Raw genomic sequence first — 15,725 nt, 5'->3', positions numbered from 1 at the left:
GCTAAGACTACTTCTCTTTTTTTCTCAGAACTTAGCTTTAATGTCATTTCTAAAAGAGGCCTTTTCTGTTTATCCTAGTAAAAAAAAATAAGTAAACAAATGTCCCTCTTCTATTTTTTATATTTAAATTATAATTATTCCTAATCAAATATATTTATGTTAAAATATAGTAATTGTATCATGTTTAAATCAATTATTATACATAGTTTTCAAATATAAATAGCTAACAAAAAATTTTATTTTTCCTAAAATATCTGTGCATTTCATTAAGACATTCAAAAATCAAGAGGATATACATCAAATTATTTATAATGAATATCTTCTTCTTGTGGTGAGAGTGTCAGTAGGCCATTCTTAATATCTTGATGTATTAATTTGGCAAAATGAATAAACCTCAAAAATGCTATTTTCAAATACTGATTATGAAATCTTTTTGATAAATAATAAATACCATTATATTGAAATGGCTAGTTTCATCTTTCTTAATTTAAAATATATAATTCATATTAAGTGTTACCATTTTTAGGTGGCTATAACTCTGTGCTGAAAGAGCAGGGAGAGAAAACTGCCCAGGGTCAGAGCAAAGAGGCTGCAATGTATATAAGATATAATACTCCTAGGGCAGTGGCCAGGACCTCAGGAATAAGCAGTGAGTGTCAGTGTATGCCACCTCCCTGAAGGCAGAAGAGACCGTTTAGCTCAGCAATGATAAGTCTAGCATGGATAACAAACCACTCATTTCCAGGACAGCATCCATACAGTAGGAAACCACAGGGAGAGTCTGCATTGGAAACAACACATTTGCATTATAATTTACAGACACAATTAATATACCTAATATAAAAGAAAACCTAACTAGCTAAAAGAGTTGTGTACATATGTACAAATAAGTAATTTAAAAAATGGCAGTCAACACATGTAAAATTGCTTAACCACACCAAAAACTAAAGAAATCTAATCAAAAACATTGAGACATCAATGTGAACTGATTTTTGAAGAATATATATTTTGATAAGGATATACATATGTCATGTTTTAAAATATAAATGAGCCCACATAAAGAGATTTGGAGAATATTTACAAATCAGTTGGGTGATTATCTTGAGACAGGACACATTAAGGGGGAGATACAAGATAATGCCTCTGATAAGTATATATTTCTCCAGTGTTTTTCTTTCCTTTAAATTTTATTTTAGATTCAGGGTACACATGCAAGTTTGTTACATGGGTAAACTCGTGTCATGGGGGTTTGTTGCATAAATTATTTCATCACCTATGTATTCAACCCAGTACTCAATAGTTATCATTTCTACTTCTCTCCTCCCTCCCATTCTCCCCCTTCAGGTAGACTCCACTGTCTGTCATTTTCTTCTTTGTATTCATAAGTTCTTACTATTTAGCTCCCAGTTATAAATGAGAACATGTGATATTTGGTTTTCTGTTCTTGCATTAGTTTGCTAAGGATAAGGGTCTCCAGCTCCATCCATGTTCCTGCAAAAGACATGATCTCATTCTTTTTTACCTAGTATTGTATGTTATAGTATATAGTATATAGCATATTATATATACTATGGCTACATAGTAGTCTATGGTACATATATACTACATTTTCTTTATGCAGTCTGGCATTTCTGGGCATTTAGGTTGATTCCATGTTTTTGCTATTGTAAACAGTGCTGCAATGAACACTCATGTGCATGTGTCTTTATTGTTGAATAATTTATATTCTTTTGGGTATATACCCAGCAATGGGACTGCTGGGTCAAGTGGGAGTTCTGCTTTTAGCTCTTTAAGAATTGCTGTATTAATCTGTTCTCCTGCTGCGGGTAAAGATATAATTGAGACTGGGTAAATTATAAGGAAATAGCTGTAATTGACTCACAGTTCCACACAGTTGAGAATGCCTCACAATCATAGCAGAATGGGGATGCAGAGCAAAGTTATGTTTCACACGGTGGCAGGCAAGAGACAGCATGTGCAGGGAAAATACCCTGTACAAAACCAGATCTCATTGCACTTATTCACTATCATGAGAACAGCACAGGAAAGACTCATCCCCATGATTCAATTAGCTCCCACCAGGTCCCTTCCAAGAGAGGTGAGAATTATGGGAGCTACAACCTGAGATGTATGTGGGGTCACAGCTAAACCATGTTATTCTACCTCTGGCTCCTCCCAAATATCATGTCCTCACATTTCAAAACCAACCATGCCTTCCCAACAGTCCCCCAAAGCCTTTTTTTTTTTTTTTTTTTTTTTGGAGACAGTTTTACTCTGTTGCTGAGGCTGGAGTGCAGTGGCATGATCTAAGTTCACTGCAATCTTCACCTCCCAACTTCAAGTAATTCTCGGGCCTCAGCCTTTAAAATAGCTGAGATTGCAGGCCTGCACCAACACACTAGGATAGTTTTTGTATTATTAGTAGAAATGGGGTTTTGCATGTTGGCCTGACTGGTCTTGAACTCCTGACCTCAAGTGATCTGTCCACTTCAGCCTCCCAAAGTGCTTGGATTACAGGCATGAGCCACCACACCCAGCCAGTCCCCCAAAAACTTAACTCATTTCAGGATTAACTCAAAAGTTCATAGTCCAAACTCTCATCTGAGGCAAGGCAAGTTTCTTTCACCTATGAGTCTGTAAAAATCAAAAGCAAAAGATACAGTGGGTAAATAGGCATTGGGTAAATACACCCATTCCAAATGGAAGAAATTGGCCAAAATGAAGGGGCTACAGGCCCCAAGCGAGTCCAAAATCCAGCAGGGCACTCAAACCTTAAAGCTCCAAAATGATCTCCTTTGACTCTATGTCTCACATCCATGTGATACTAATGTAATATGTGGGTTCCCATCATCTTGGGCATCCCTGGCCCTGTGGATTTGCAGGATACAGCATCCCTCTGGGCTGCTTTCATGGGCTTGTGTTGAGTGCCTGCAGCTTTTCCAGGTGAACAGTGCAAGCTGTCGGTGGATCTACCATTCTGGGATCTGGAGGATGGTGGCCCTCTTTTCACATCTCCACTAGGCAGCACCCTAGTGTGGACTCTGTGTGGGGGCTCACACTTCACATTTCCCTTCTTCACTACCCTAGCTGAAGTTCTCCATGACAGCTCATCCCTGCAGCAAACTTTTGCATGGATATCCAGGCATTTCCATACATCCTCTGAAATCTAAGCAGAAGTTCCCAAACCTTAATTCTTGACTTCTGTGCAACCACAGGCTCCACACCACATAAGGGAAGCAGGGCATCAAGTTCCTAGGCTGCATGCAGCAGGGGGTCCCTGGGCTTAGCTCAGGAAACCATTTTTTCCTCCTAAGCCTGCAGGCCTATGATGGGAGGGGCTACCACAAAGATCTCTGACATGCCCTGGAGACATTTTCTCCATTGTCTTGGAGATTAACATTTGGCTCCTTGTTACTTATGCAAATTTCTGCAGCAGGCTTGAATTTCATCTCAGAAAATGAGTTTTTCTTTTCTATCTCATTGTGAGACTGCATATTGTCATAACCTTTATGTTCCTCTTTCCTTTGAAACGTAAGTTCAAATTCCAAACCATGTCTTTGTGAGTACATAAAACTGACTGCTTTTAATGGTATGTAAGTCGCCTCTTGAATGCTTTGCTGCTTAGAAATTTCTTATGCCAGATGCCCTAAATCATCTCTCTCAAGTTCAAAGTTCCCCAAATCTCTAGGATGGGCAAGATACCACCATTCTCTTTGTTAAAAAAAAATAGCAAGAGTCACCTTATTTCCACTTCCCAACATGTTCCTCATCTCCACCTTAACCTGGACTTTATTGTCCATATCACTATTAGCATTTTGGTCAAAGTCATTCATTCTCGAGTCTCTAGGAAGTTCCAAACTTTCCCACATATTTCTACTTCTACTGAGCCCTCCAAACTGTTCCAATCTCTGGCTGTTACCCGGTTCCAAAGTCACTTCCACATTGTATCTTTACAGCAGCACCCCACTCTACCAGTACCAATTTACTGTATTAATCTGTTCTCAGGAGGCTAATAAAGACATACCTGAGACTGTGTAATTTATTAAGAAAAGGGGTTTACTTAGTTGACAGTTCCACATGGCTGAGGAGGCCTCAAAATCATGGCAGAAAACAAGTAAGAGAGCAAAGTCACATCTTACATGACAGTGGGCAAGGGAGAGCATGTGCAGGGATACTCCCATTTATACAACCATCAAATCTTGTGAGACTTATTCACTGTAACAAGAATAACATGGGAAAGACCTGCCCCCATGATTCAATTACCTTCCACTGGATCCCTCCAAAAACACATGGGGATTATAGGAGCTATAATTCAAGATTTAGGTACGGACCCAGCCAACTATATCAATCGCCATACTGTTTTCCACAATGGCTGAACTAATTTGCACTCACATCAACAGAGTATAAGTGTTCCCTTTTTTCTTCAACCTTACCAGCATTTTTTAGTTTATACTTTTTAATATAGCCATTCTGACTGGTGTGAGGTGGCATCTCAGTGTGGTTTTGATTTGCATTTTTCTAATGATTAGTGATGTTGAGCTTTTTTTCATGTGGTTGTTGGCTGCATGTATGTCTCCTTTTGAAATGTGTCTGTTCATATTCTTCGCCCACCTTTTAATGAGGCTGTTTTTCTCTTGTAAATTTGTTTAAGTTCTTCATAGATGCTGAATATTAGACCTTTGTCAAATGTATAGTTTGCAAAAATTTTCTCCTATTTTGTAGGTTGACTGTTTATTGGTAGTTTCTTCTGCTGTGCAGAAACTCTTAAATTTAATTAGATTCCACCTATCAATGTTTGCTTTTGCTGCCATTGCTTTTGGCGTCTTTATCATAAAGTCTTTGCCTGTTGCTATGTCAAGGACTGTGTTGCCTAGGTTGTCTTCAGGAGTGTTTACAGTTTTGGATTTTACACTTAACTCTTTAATCTATCTTGAGTTGATTTTTGTGTATGGCCTAAGAATGGAGTCCAGCTTAAATCCTCTGCACATGGCTAACCCATTATCCCTAAACCATTTACTGGATAGAAAGTCCTTTCCCCATTGCTTTTGTCAACTTTCTTGAAAATCAGATGGTTGTACATGTGTGGCCTTATTTTGTGGATTTCTATTCTATACTGTTGGTCTATGTGCCTGTTTTTGTACCATACCATGTTGTTTTGGTTACTGTAGCCTGGTAGTATAGTTTGAAGTTGAGTAATATAATGCTCCTAGCTTTGTTCTTCTTGTTTAGGATTGCCTTGGTTATTTGGGTCTTTTTGTTTCGTATGAATTTTAAAATACACTTTCCAGTTCTGTGAACAATGTGATTGGTAGTTTGATAATAATGGCATTGAATCTGTTAACTGCTTTGGGCAGTATAGCCATTTTATTGATATTGACTTTTCCTATCCATGAGCATGAGATGTTTTTCCATTTGTTTGTATCTTCTCTGATTTATTTGAGCAGTGTTTTGTTATTCTCATTGTAGAGCTCTTTCTAGGTATTTCTAGGTATTTTATCCTTTTGTGGCAATTTTGAATAGGATTACCTTTCTGACTTGGCTCTTTGTTTTGCTCTTTTTGGCATATAGGAATGGTAGTAATTTTTGTACATTAATTTTGTATACTGCAGATTTGCTGAAGCTGTTTATCAGCTGAAGTAGCTTTTGGGTGGAGACTATGGGTTTTTCTAGGTATAGAATCATGTCATCTGCAAACAGAAATAATTTGACTTTCTCTCTTCCTATCTGGACGCCCTTTCTTTCTCTTGCCTAATTGCACTGGCTAGGATTTCCAATACTATGTTGAATACAAGTGGTGAGAGTGGGCAGTCTTATCTTCTGCCAGTTTTCAAGGGGAAGGCTTCCAGCTCTTGCCTATTCAGTATAATATTGGCTGTGAGTTTGTTGTAGATGGCTGTTATTATCCTGAGGTATGTTCCTTCAACTTACTTTATTGAGAATTTTTAAACATGAGACAATATTGAATTTCATCAAAAGCCTTTTCTGCATCTATTGAGATAATCATGTATTTTTGTCTTTAGTTCTGTTTGTGTAATAAAGCATATTTACTTATTTGCATACGTTGAAGCAACTTTGCATCCCAGGATGAAGCCTACTTGATCATGGTGGATTCGCTTTTTGATGTCATGCTGAATTTGGTTTGCAAGCATTTTGCTGAGAATTTTTGCTTCAATTTTTATCAAAGTTATTGACTTGAAGTTTTCTTTATTTGATGTGTCTCTGCCAGGTTTTTGGTATCAAGATGATGCTGGCCTCAGAGAATGAGATGGGGAGGCATCCCTTCTCCTCTACTTTTTGGAATAGTTGCAGTAGGAATGCTACCCACTCTTCTTTGTATATCTGGTAGAATTTGGCTGTGAATCCATCAGGTCCCAGGCACTTTTCGGTTGGTAGATTATTTATTACTGATTCAATTTTGAAGCTTGTTATTGGTCTGTACAGGAAATAAATTTCTTCCTGGCTCAGTCTTGGGAGGATGTATACATACAGGAATTTATCCATCTCTTCTAGGCCTTCTAGTTTGTGTGGTTAGAGATGCTTATAGTAGTTTCTGATGGTTGTTTTTATTTCTGTGTGGTAAGTAGGAAAAATTCCTTTGTCAATTCTCATTGTGTTTTTTGGATCTTCTTTCTTTTCTACTTTATTAGTCTAACTAGTGGCCTAATTTATTAATTTTTTCAAAAAACAAGTTCCTGGAGTCTTTGATCTTTTGAATGATTTTCATGTCTTGATCTCCTTCAGGTCAGCTCTGATTTTTGTTATTTCTTGTCTTCTGCCAGCTTTGGGGTTGATTTGTTCCTGATTATTTAATTCTTTCATTTGTGAATTTTGAATGTTAATTTGAGATTTTCTAACATTTTGATGTGGGCATTTAGTGCTATAAATTTTCCTCTTCATGCTGCCTTAGATGTGTACCAGAGATTCCAGTATGTTGTATCATTGTTCTCATTATTTTCAAAGAAGTTCTTGAATTCTGCCTTAATTTTATTATTTACCCAAAAGTCATTCGGGAGCATATTGTTTAATTTCCATGTAATTGTATGGTTTTCAGTAGTTTTCAAAGTCTTGGCTTCCATTTTTATTGTGCTGTAGTCCAAGAGTGTGTTTGGTATGATTTTGGTTCTTACACATTTGTTGAGGATTGTGGTTATGTGGTCAATTTTAGAGTACATACCATGTGGCAATGAAAAGAGTGTATATTCTGTTGTTTTCGGATGGAGAGTTCTGTAAAGTTCAATCAGATTCATTTGGTTCAATGTTGAGTTTAGGTCCTGAAAACTCTGTTAATTTTCTACCTCAATGATTGTCTAATAGTGTCAATAGAGTGTTGACATCTCCCACTATTATTGTGTGAGAGTTGATGTCTCTTCGCAAGTCTCTAAGAACTTGCTTTATGAATGTGGATGCTCCTGTGTTCGTTGCATATATATTTAGGATAGTTAGATCTTCTTGTTGAATTGAACCATTAGACTAGAATATAATGCCCTTCTTTGTCTTTTTTTATTTGGTTTGAAATCTCTTTTGTCTGAAGTTAGGATTACAACCCCTGCTTTTTCCTGTTTTCCATTTCCTTGCTAGATTTTCCGCCATCTCTTTATTTTCAGCCTATGAGTGTCATTACATGTGAGATGGGTCTCTTGAAGACATCATATCATTGGGTCTTGCTTTTTTATCCAGCTTGCCACTATGTGCCTTTTAAGTGGGACATTTAGCCTTTTACATTCAAAGTTAGTATTGATGTGTAGATTTGATACTGTCATTATGCTGTTAGCTGGTTATTATGTTGACTTTGTGTGATTGCTTTCCAGTGACACTGTTCTGTATGTTTGATTGTGTTTCTCTATTAGCTGGTAGCAGTCTTTCCTTTCTACATTTAGTTCTCCTTTCAAGATCTTTTGTAAGGATGATCTGAAGGTAATGCATTTCCTCAACATTTGCTTATCTGAAAAGGATCTTATTTCTATTTCACTTAGTAAGGTTAGTTTGACTGGATATGAAATTCTTGGTCGGAAATTATTTTCTTTAAGAATGTTGAATATAAGCTCCCAATCTCTTCTGGCTTGTAGTGTTTCAGCTGAGAAATTCACTGTTAGCCTGAGGGGGTTCTCATGTAGGTAATTTTTCCTTTCTCTCTAGCTGCCTTTAACACTTTTTATTTTATTTTGCCCTTAGAAAGTCTGACAATTATGTGTCTTGGGGATGATCCTCTTGTATAGAATCTTGCCGGAGTTTTCTGTATTTCCTTAATTTGACTGTTGGCCACTCTAGCAAAGTTGGAAAGTTTTCATAGATAACATCCTGAAATAAGTTGTTTGCTTTCTCCCTCTGCCTTTTAGGAATCCCAGTGATTTATAAATTTGTCCTCTTTACATAATCCCATCCTCAGAGGTTTTGTTCATTACCATTCCTTTTTATTGTATTTTTTGTCTGACTGTCTTATTTCAGCAGCCAGTGTTCAAGTTCTCAGATCCTTTCCTAAGCTTGTTTTTTTCTGCTGTTAATACTTGTGATTGCATTGTGAAATTCTTATATTGTGTTATTCAGCTTTGTCAGACACTTTAGGTTCTTTTATATATGAGCTATTTCATCCTTCAGCTCTTGTACAGATTTATTGGATCCTTATTTTCCTTGGGTTGGGTTTTGCCATCTCCTGAATCTTGGCGGTCTTTGTTCCTGAATTCTAAATTCTATTCCTGTCATTCTAGACAGTTCAACCTGGTTAAGAACACTTGTTGGAGAACAGGTACAGTCATTTGGAGGACATACAACACTCTGGCCATTTGAGTTACTGGAGTTCTTTTGTCGGTTCTTTCTCATCTCTATGTGAAGGTGTTCCTTTTACTTCAGTGTAGATTGAGTACAGTCAATAGACTTCTTTTATGAATGTTTTCACTGTGCTGGGGCTTTCTGCAGGGTCTTTATTTGCAGCTGCCTTGTCTCTGGTTTTAGAGGGGGATATGTTAGTGAGGTATTTTTGGTGTTGAAGCTTTGGGGTTTGATATACAAGGTGACACTTAGGCTTATTGGTCAGTTGGTAGACTGGTCAGTTGCTTTTGGCTCGACAACTCTGGCAAGGGGTGGCTGGATGCCCAGGCCTGGAGGACCTGCCCAGTGAGTAGATATCAGAACAGACACCCATGTAACAGACTGGTTACTTTTTTGTAGGGCTGGTGTGCTGGGGTCCCGCTCCAGTTTCTAGTCACCTTTGATTTTCCAGTACCTGGAGGTATCATCAGTGAATGCTGCAAAACAGCAAAGATGACCACCTGCCCATCTCTCTGGGAGCTTTATCTCAGAGAGGTACGGGCCTCTTACTAGCATAAACACACCTGTAGGAGGTGGTTTGAGACCCCGGTTGTGAGGTCCTGCCCAGTGAGTGGGTATGAGATTGGGATCCACTTATAAAAGCAGCATGGCCACATTTGGGTAGAGCAGCTATGCTGTGCTGGGGGATCCCCTCTGCCTCCAGTCAGCTTCAACTCCAAAACCTAAAAGCTGGAGCTGTAAAGTTGCCCAAATGGTAAAGATAAGACGGCTGCTCAGCCCTCCCCCAAAGAAGCCACCTACCCCTTCATCTCAGGGAGGTGAAATAGCACTACTGTGGGTCATTGACTGGAATTCCAAGCCAGTGGGCCTTATCCTGCAAGGTGCCATGGAAGTGGGGCCTGCAGGCTATGACTTCTCAGTCCCCTGGATTTAGCCCCTTTCCTAAAGGTATGTACAGGGATCTAACCTACCACTTTGCCAGAGTTACAGTTACTTTAGCCACAAAGCCCAGCTACTTTAAGGCTCCTGGGACTCCACAAGTGCCTGAGTGGCTGCTCTGTGGAGATAATACTTAAGTTCTGTCTGTTAGACTGAAGGCCCTGGTGGAGTGGGTTCACAAAGAGATTGTCTGACCTAAGAATTGCAAAGATCTATGAGAGAAGTGTGAGTTCCCAGGTTTGCACATTCACTTATCACTTCCCTGGGTGGGGGAGGTTCCCCTGGCTCCATGTCATGCCCGGGTGGGCTGTTGTCCTGTCTTGCTTTTCTTCATTTTTCATAGGTTAAGTTGTTTACTTGATTAGTCCCAAGGCAAGTACCTGGATGTTTCAGTTGAAGGTGCTGTATTTACTCTCCCCTTTTGTTCCTCTCTATAAGAGCCAGGCACACTAGCTGTTTCTAGCTGGCTGTCTTGGCCACCCCCAAAAAGTTCTCAATAGATATAATGCACATAAACAAAACCTCGTTGGTGCACTAAAATCTTTTTAATATCATTTTTATTTTGGAATAAGTTTAATTTCTAAAAAGTTATAAAGATTGTATATAATCCCTGTATATTCTTTGCTCAGTTTCCTTTGTTGTCAATATATTACATTATCATGGGACATTTGAAAAAAACTAAGAAACCAACATTGATAAGTTACTGCTATCTAAACTCCAGACTTTATTTGGGTTTTAACATTTTTCTCATTAATGTCATTTTTCTGCTTCACAATCCAGTCCAAGGTGCCAAATTGCACTTAGTTTGCATGTTTCCCCAGGGTTGTCTAGTCTATATTTTCTCAATCTTTCCCTGTTTATCAAGACCATGATAGATTGAGAAATGTTGATTAGGCATTTGTTAGAATACCTGATTTGGGTTTGTCTTATTTTTTATGATTAAATTAAGCTATATGTTTGCAGAAAGAAGACCACAGAGGTAATGTGTAATTTTAATCACATTATAGCAAAGATACATACTGTAAGCTTGACTTATCACTATCGTGGTCAAGGTAGTATTTGCCCGGATTATCCACTATAAATTTATTATTATTCCTCCCCTTCCATATTCTAGTATTTTGAAGCAAGTCACTAAAACTAGCTCATACTCAAGGGGCAGGAGAAAGAATTGCGTATTAACTATTTCTGATATTTCTGATGATGGAGTAAGGCTCTATTATTAAAAAGGTCCCATTCTTGATTTAATGCTCTACTGTTGCTATCTTAAAATTTTTAAATAATTTTATCCTGGAACTTGTTTTGCAAGTGAACTGTAATAGGACAGTAGGTCTTGCATGTGACATTTAATCAGATGGCAGGGCAGGTGCTGAGCAATTACCCTGATTGTTCATCATGCAAGTGCATGCTTAGTGCAGTTGGGTAATGATAAGACCCTAAGGATGCCACATCAAGACCTGGGCCCAGACTGCTGTTAGCAATGATGGCAGTAGCAGCAGAAGCAGCAGCTGTAGCCATCACACAAAAATGAAGAGGCATTGCACAGGGAAGTGCTGAAACCTAGTGTGATTTTCCCATCTTTCCTTAAGCCCTGTCTTTGCAGCTTCTGCACAAGTATCAACGCTACAGTCTCATCAAAAGCACAGCAACTGCCAATGCTCAGGCAGTAAACGTTCAACAAACTATTACAAAATAAAAGCTTAATATGGATATTGCAAAAGCATATGTTAAAGAGTTAAAGAATTTTTAAAAGCATTTACAGTCTCGGTTTGAAAACTGTGCAACACTGCAAAGCAATATTGAAAGGCTTCAAAATAAAAGTTAAATTTAAAGATCTTTATATAAGATGAAAAAGAGTACTATCTTCATATGAAACTTCAAATGAACTAATTATTTATGAGGAAAATAATTTCAAAATTCATTTTTTCAATTAAAGATACAGCAATAGGATAAATACCAAGGCATTTTGAATTATATATAAATCACAAAGCCACTTTTGATGTCCTGTACAGCATCCAATGGTTATAAGAAATGTCAGAGGAAATATTAAAAGGCCATTATATAAACTGAATTCGGAATTACCTGAAACTAATTTTCAGAAAGAGTTAAATCTTTTTAGAAAAATGATTCTGTGAGAATCATCAGCTCAAGAGGTACTAACATTTATATTTTGAAATAATATCAGATATTATCCTATTGTTTTAATAAAGAATGCAAACACTCTTAACAGCTACAGTAACAGTGACAACAGCAGAATTCTTTTTCAAAATTAAAAATTATCAAAAATTATTTGTGATTTGCATTTACCAAGAGCTTATAATGGCATTTCCAATTATATTGATTAAAAATAGAACTGCTTGGCCAGGCTCAGGGGCTCACGCCTGTATCTCAGCACTTTGGGAGGCTGAGACAGGAGAATTGTTTGAGCTCAGCAGTTCCATACCAGCCTAGGCAACACAGCAAAACCCTGTCTCTACAAAAAAAAATACAAAAATTAGTGGCCATGGTGGCATGCACCTATAGTCCCAGCTACTTGGGGAGCCTGAGTTGGGAGGATCATTTGAGCCCAGGGTGTTGAGGTTGCAGTGAGCCTGGATCACGCCACTGCACTCCAGTCTGGGCAGCAGAGCGATATTCTTTCACAAAAAATAAAAAAAAAAAATAAAGTTGCTCACAGTATAAATGTGTATGACCTAATAAATACATTTTCAGATAAGCGAACCAGAAAACTCTTACAATTACTGAAGTTATCATGTTAATAAAGTATTTTATTTACTGTACTACATAAAATTCTGACACAAAAATAACATTTCTCACAATATATGATTTTATTCTGTTGCTCATGTGTTGCTATTGCTCTTATTACATAAGTAATAGAATATCTCTAAAGGAAAAGGCTTATGTTTTAGTACTTTTTCCCCCTGATTTTTGAACTGGGCCCTGTATAATATGTAGCCAGCCCTAGTTACATAAGTGATACACACACATGCACACACACACGTGCATACACATGTATATACACACATACATGCACACTTATATGTTGCAACAATATTCCACAATATTTATAGTATAAATACCTTTTCTCCTAACTGAAGTCACTCTGCTACTGGTTATGATAGCTATTCACAATCATTTTCTAGAGTTGGCAAAATACAATTTTTTTAGCCTCAGAAATGGATGGTTTAATTTTTCTCTCTGGTGTGAAAGTCAATTGTATATTTACATCAGTCAAGTCAGCACTACCTGTGACAACTCCAATCCAGTGTGTGTTGCCTAACTGTATCACCTAATTCTCACAATATCCATACAAAGTGGATTACGTTAGTCTCATTCTTATAGGTGAAGAAACTTGTACCCCAGATCAGCAAGTGATGTGCCCAGGTTCACAATAGTGATAAATCTTGTGATTTGAATTTATTATATGGATTAGTACAGCTATGCCATTCCCATGATACCTTGAAGTCTCTTATAGTGTCTTTAACATTTAAACTGCTTCTTGCACTGGAAGAAATTTCAGCTCTTACAGTAAAGTTGACCCAGTATGAACATTTTGACAATATGGATTCCTGCACCTCTCCTTATTATAAATGTTACCCATTTCTTCTAAATTAAAATCAGAGAAAAGGAGACTTGAAATAAGGTGATGTTATTTTCCCCATCACTTGCTTCCTATAACCCTGAAAACAGATATTCAAGAGAAACTGCATAACCTGCCTTTGCTCTCCTGCTTGCAGCTTAAAATTTCGAAGTGATGACTTTTCCCAGGGTGCAGTACTTACTCGTTATCTATTTTTCTTAGGCTGAGTGATTGTATTAGACTAGCAACAAAGAAAATAGTTTACACAATGTTCTCTAAGTCAACATCATCAAGGTCAAGTAATTCTACCTTTTCTTTCAGACTGGAGGATGGTTAAAAACATATTCAAATGGAGGTTGGAATCCTAAAGAAAAATCTATCTCACTATATATTATGCTTCAAGTAGTTGATAAGTTTAGCTTCTAGAGATCCTGACATCACTATACAGCACTAGTCTCCATGTATGTTTTGCTACAGAAACAGTTGGTGGTGTTGGGGAGTGGGGAGACGTAACAGGGAATCCATCTTAACAAAATGATCAATAAAGATATTTGTTTCAGGTCAATAAATATGAAACTTTAAAACATTAGGGATTTTTAAGATATCCAAACTTTTGTAATAACATCGCAACTATAAGAAGATGAATTTGTACAAAAAATTCATAAAAAATCTAAATTTAGATATGTAAAATGAAAATTTCTGCAGCATATTTGATCAGAAAAATAGTTTTTCTAATTGCATGCCTTTTTTCTTTCTTTAATAAGGATTTTCTTTAGCATTGGAGACAATGTATTCTGATTTAAAAATACTGAACCTAGAGGACATTTGCTAAGTGAAATAAGCCAGACATAGAAAGATAAATACTGTATAATCTCACTTATATGTGGAATCTAAAGAAGTAAAACTCAAAGAAACAGAGAGTGGTTGCCAGGGGCTGGGGGTGGCAGGGAATGGCGCAATCTTGGTTAGAAGGTACAAATTTTCAGTTACAAGGTAAATAAGATCTGGAGATCTACTGTACAGTATGGTGACTTAAGTTAATAATTATGCATTGTATACTTGAAATTTTGTGAGCAGTATGTCTGAAATGTTCTCACCACACATACACAAATGCTAACCGTCAGGCAATGGATATGTTAATTAACTTGATTGTAGTAATAATTTCACAATGGATATCAAAACATTATTCTATACATCTTGAATGTATGCAACTTTTATTTATCAATTAAAACTTAGTAAAACTGAGGGGAAACATATGTAGTTGAAAGACAATAACTACATAAATATATATATATATATATTTCTAGGAGTTTTTTTCTTTCAAATCAGTCTATTTCTTACAAAAATCTTATATTTAAATTTATTTTTATGTATGAATCTGTTGTTTTTAAAAGTTTTTGACTAGTTCTTTATATTCTATAATGAGCAATTCAAAACATTGCAGTCTTTGAGTATCTAAACCTATTTTTGCTAAAAACCTAAATTAAAAAAAAACTCAAGATATATTGCATATTTTTACCCACATCCTGAGCAGACCTGAAACTGTTGAGCAGCAAGTAAAAAGCTGAATAGTTTTCTCTTTTCCTTACTGGTGGAACTCTGCCTGAGAGAGAACAAATTACTCTCAGAAAGAAGAAAAGAAGAAAACTAATTTATTGAGCACTTACTGAATACCAGACACTGCTGTAGTAAATGTGTGTGTGTGTAAAAACCCAAGTCACTTTGTGAAATTGGCAGTATTATTATTATTTTACAAATACGGGAATCAATGAAACCAAAGAGCTTGAATTACTGTATAATGAAGTTCAGTTAGCAAAAAAGTTGTAAAACTAAAAAACAGGCTCAGGTCTTCCTGAATCCACATGGAACACTTAAAACAAACTGACAGAATCCAAAAACAATTTAATAAAATACTCGTGAAGTTACAACCAAAGAAACACGTCTTATAATTCTTTTTGGGTTGTGCTTATAATATATGTAGAACTTGAAATAATTTTTTTAACCTTGAATTAAATCTATAGAAAGTAGGTCTTGCCTCATTTTCTTTCAAGTAATTACAGCAAAGAAAAAATAAAATAAATAAAATAAGGTAAGAATAAAAGAAAGAAATAAAGAAAAATCATTAAAAAGTTTTCCAAGAAGATGGTTTTACCCATGGCCATATGACAATATATAAGAGAAAAAGAAAGGTGTGATATCAAGAATTGTTTTGTAATACACAAACTCTTCTCAAGCTTTTCTCTTTTATATAAGGTAGAAGATATACATGCTTAATTAACATATATAGGAATTAAATTAGATATTAACGCAACTGCTGAGTAAGAATGTGCAAGTTGGGTATTGTATGTCTATGAGATATCTTCATTATTTTGATTTATCTTTAATTTTCTTAATCTAAAGATGGATGGTTTGTATATTTATTAGGACAAATTTTCTGCAGTTG

Source organism: Macaca fascicularis, chromosome 5, assembly GCF_037993035.2.
Source record: "Macaca fascicularis isolate 582-1 chromosome 5, T2T-MFA8v1.1".
Lineage (NCBI taxonomy): Eukaryota > Metazoa > Chordata > Mammalia > Primates > Cercopithecidae > Macaca > Macaca fascicularis.
Note: the sequence above shows the minus strand (reverse complement) of the source record.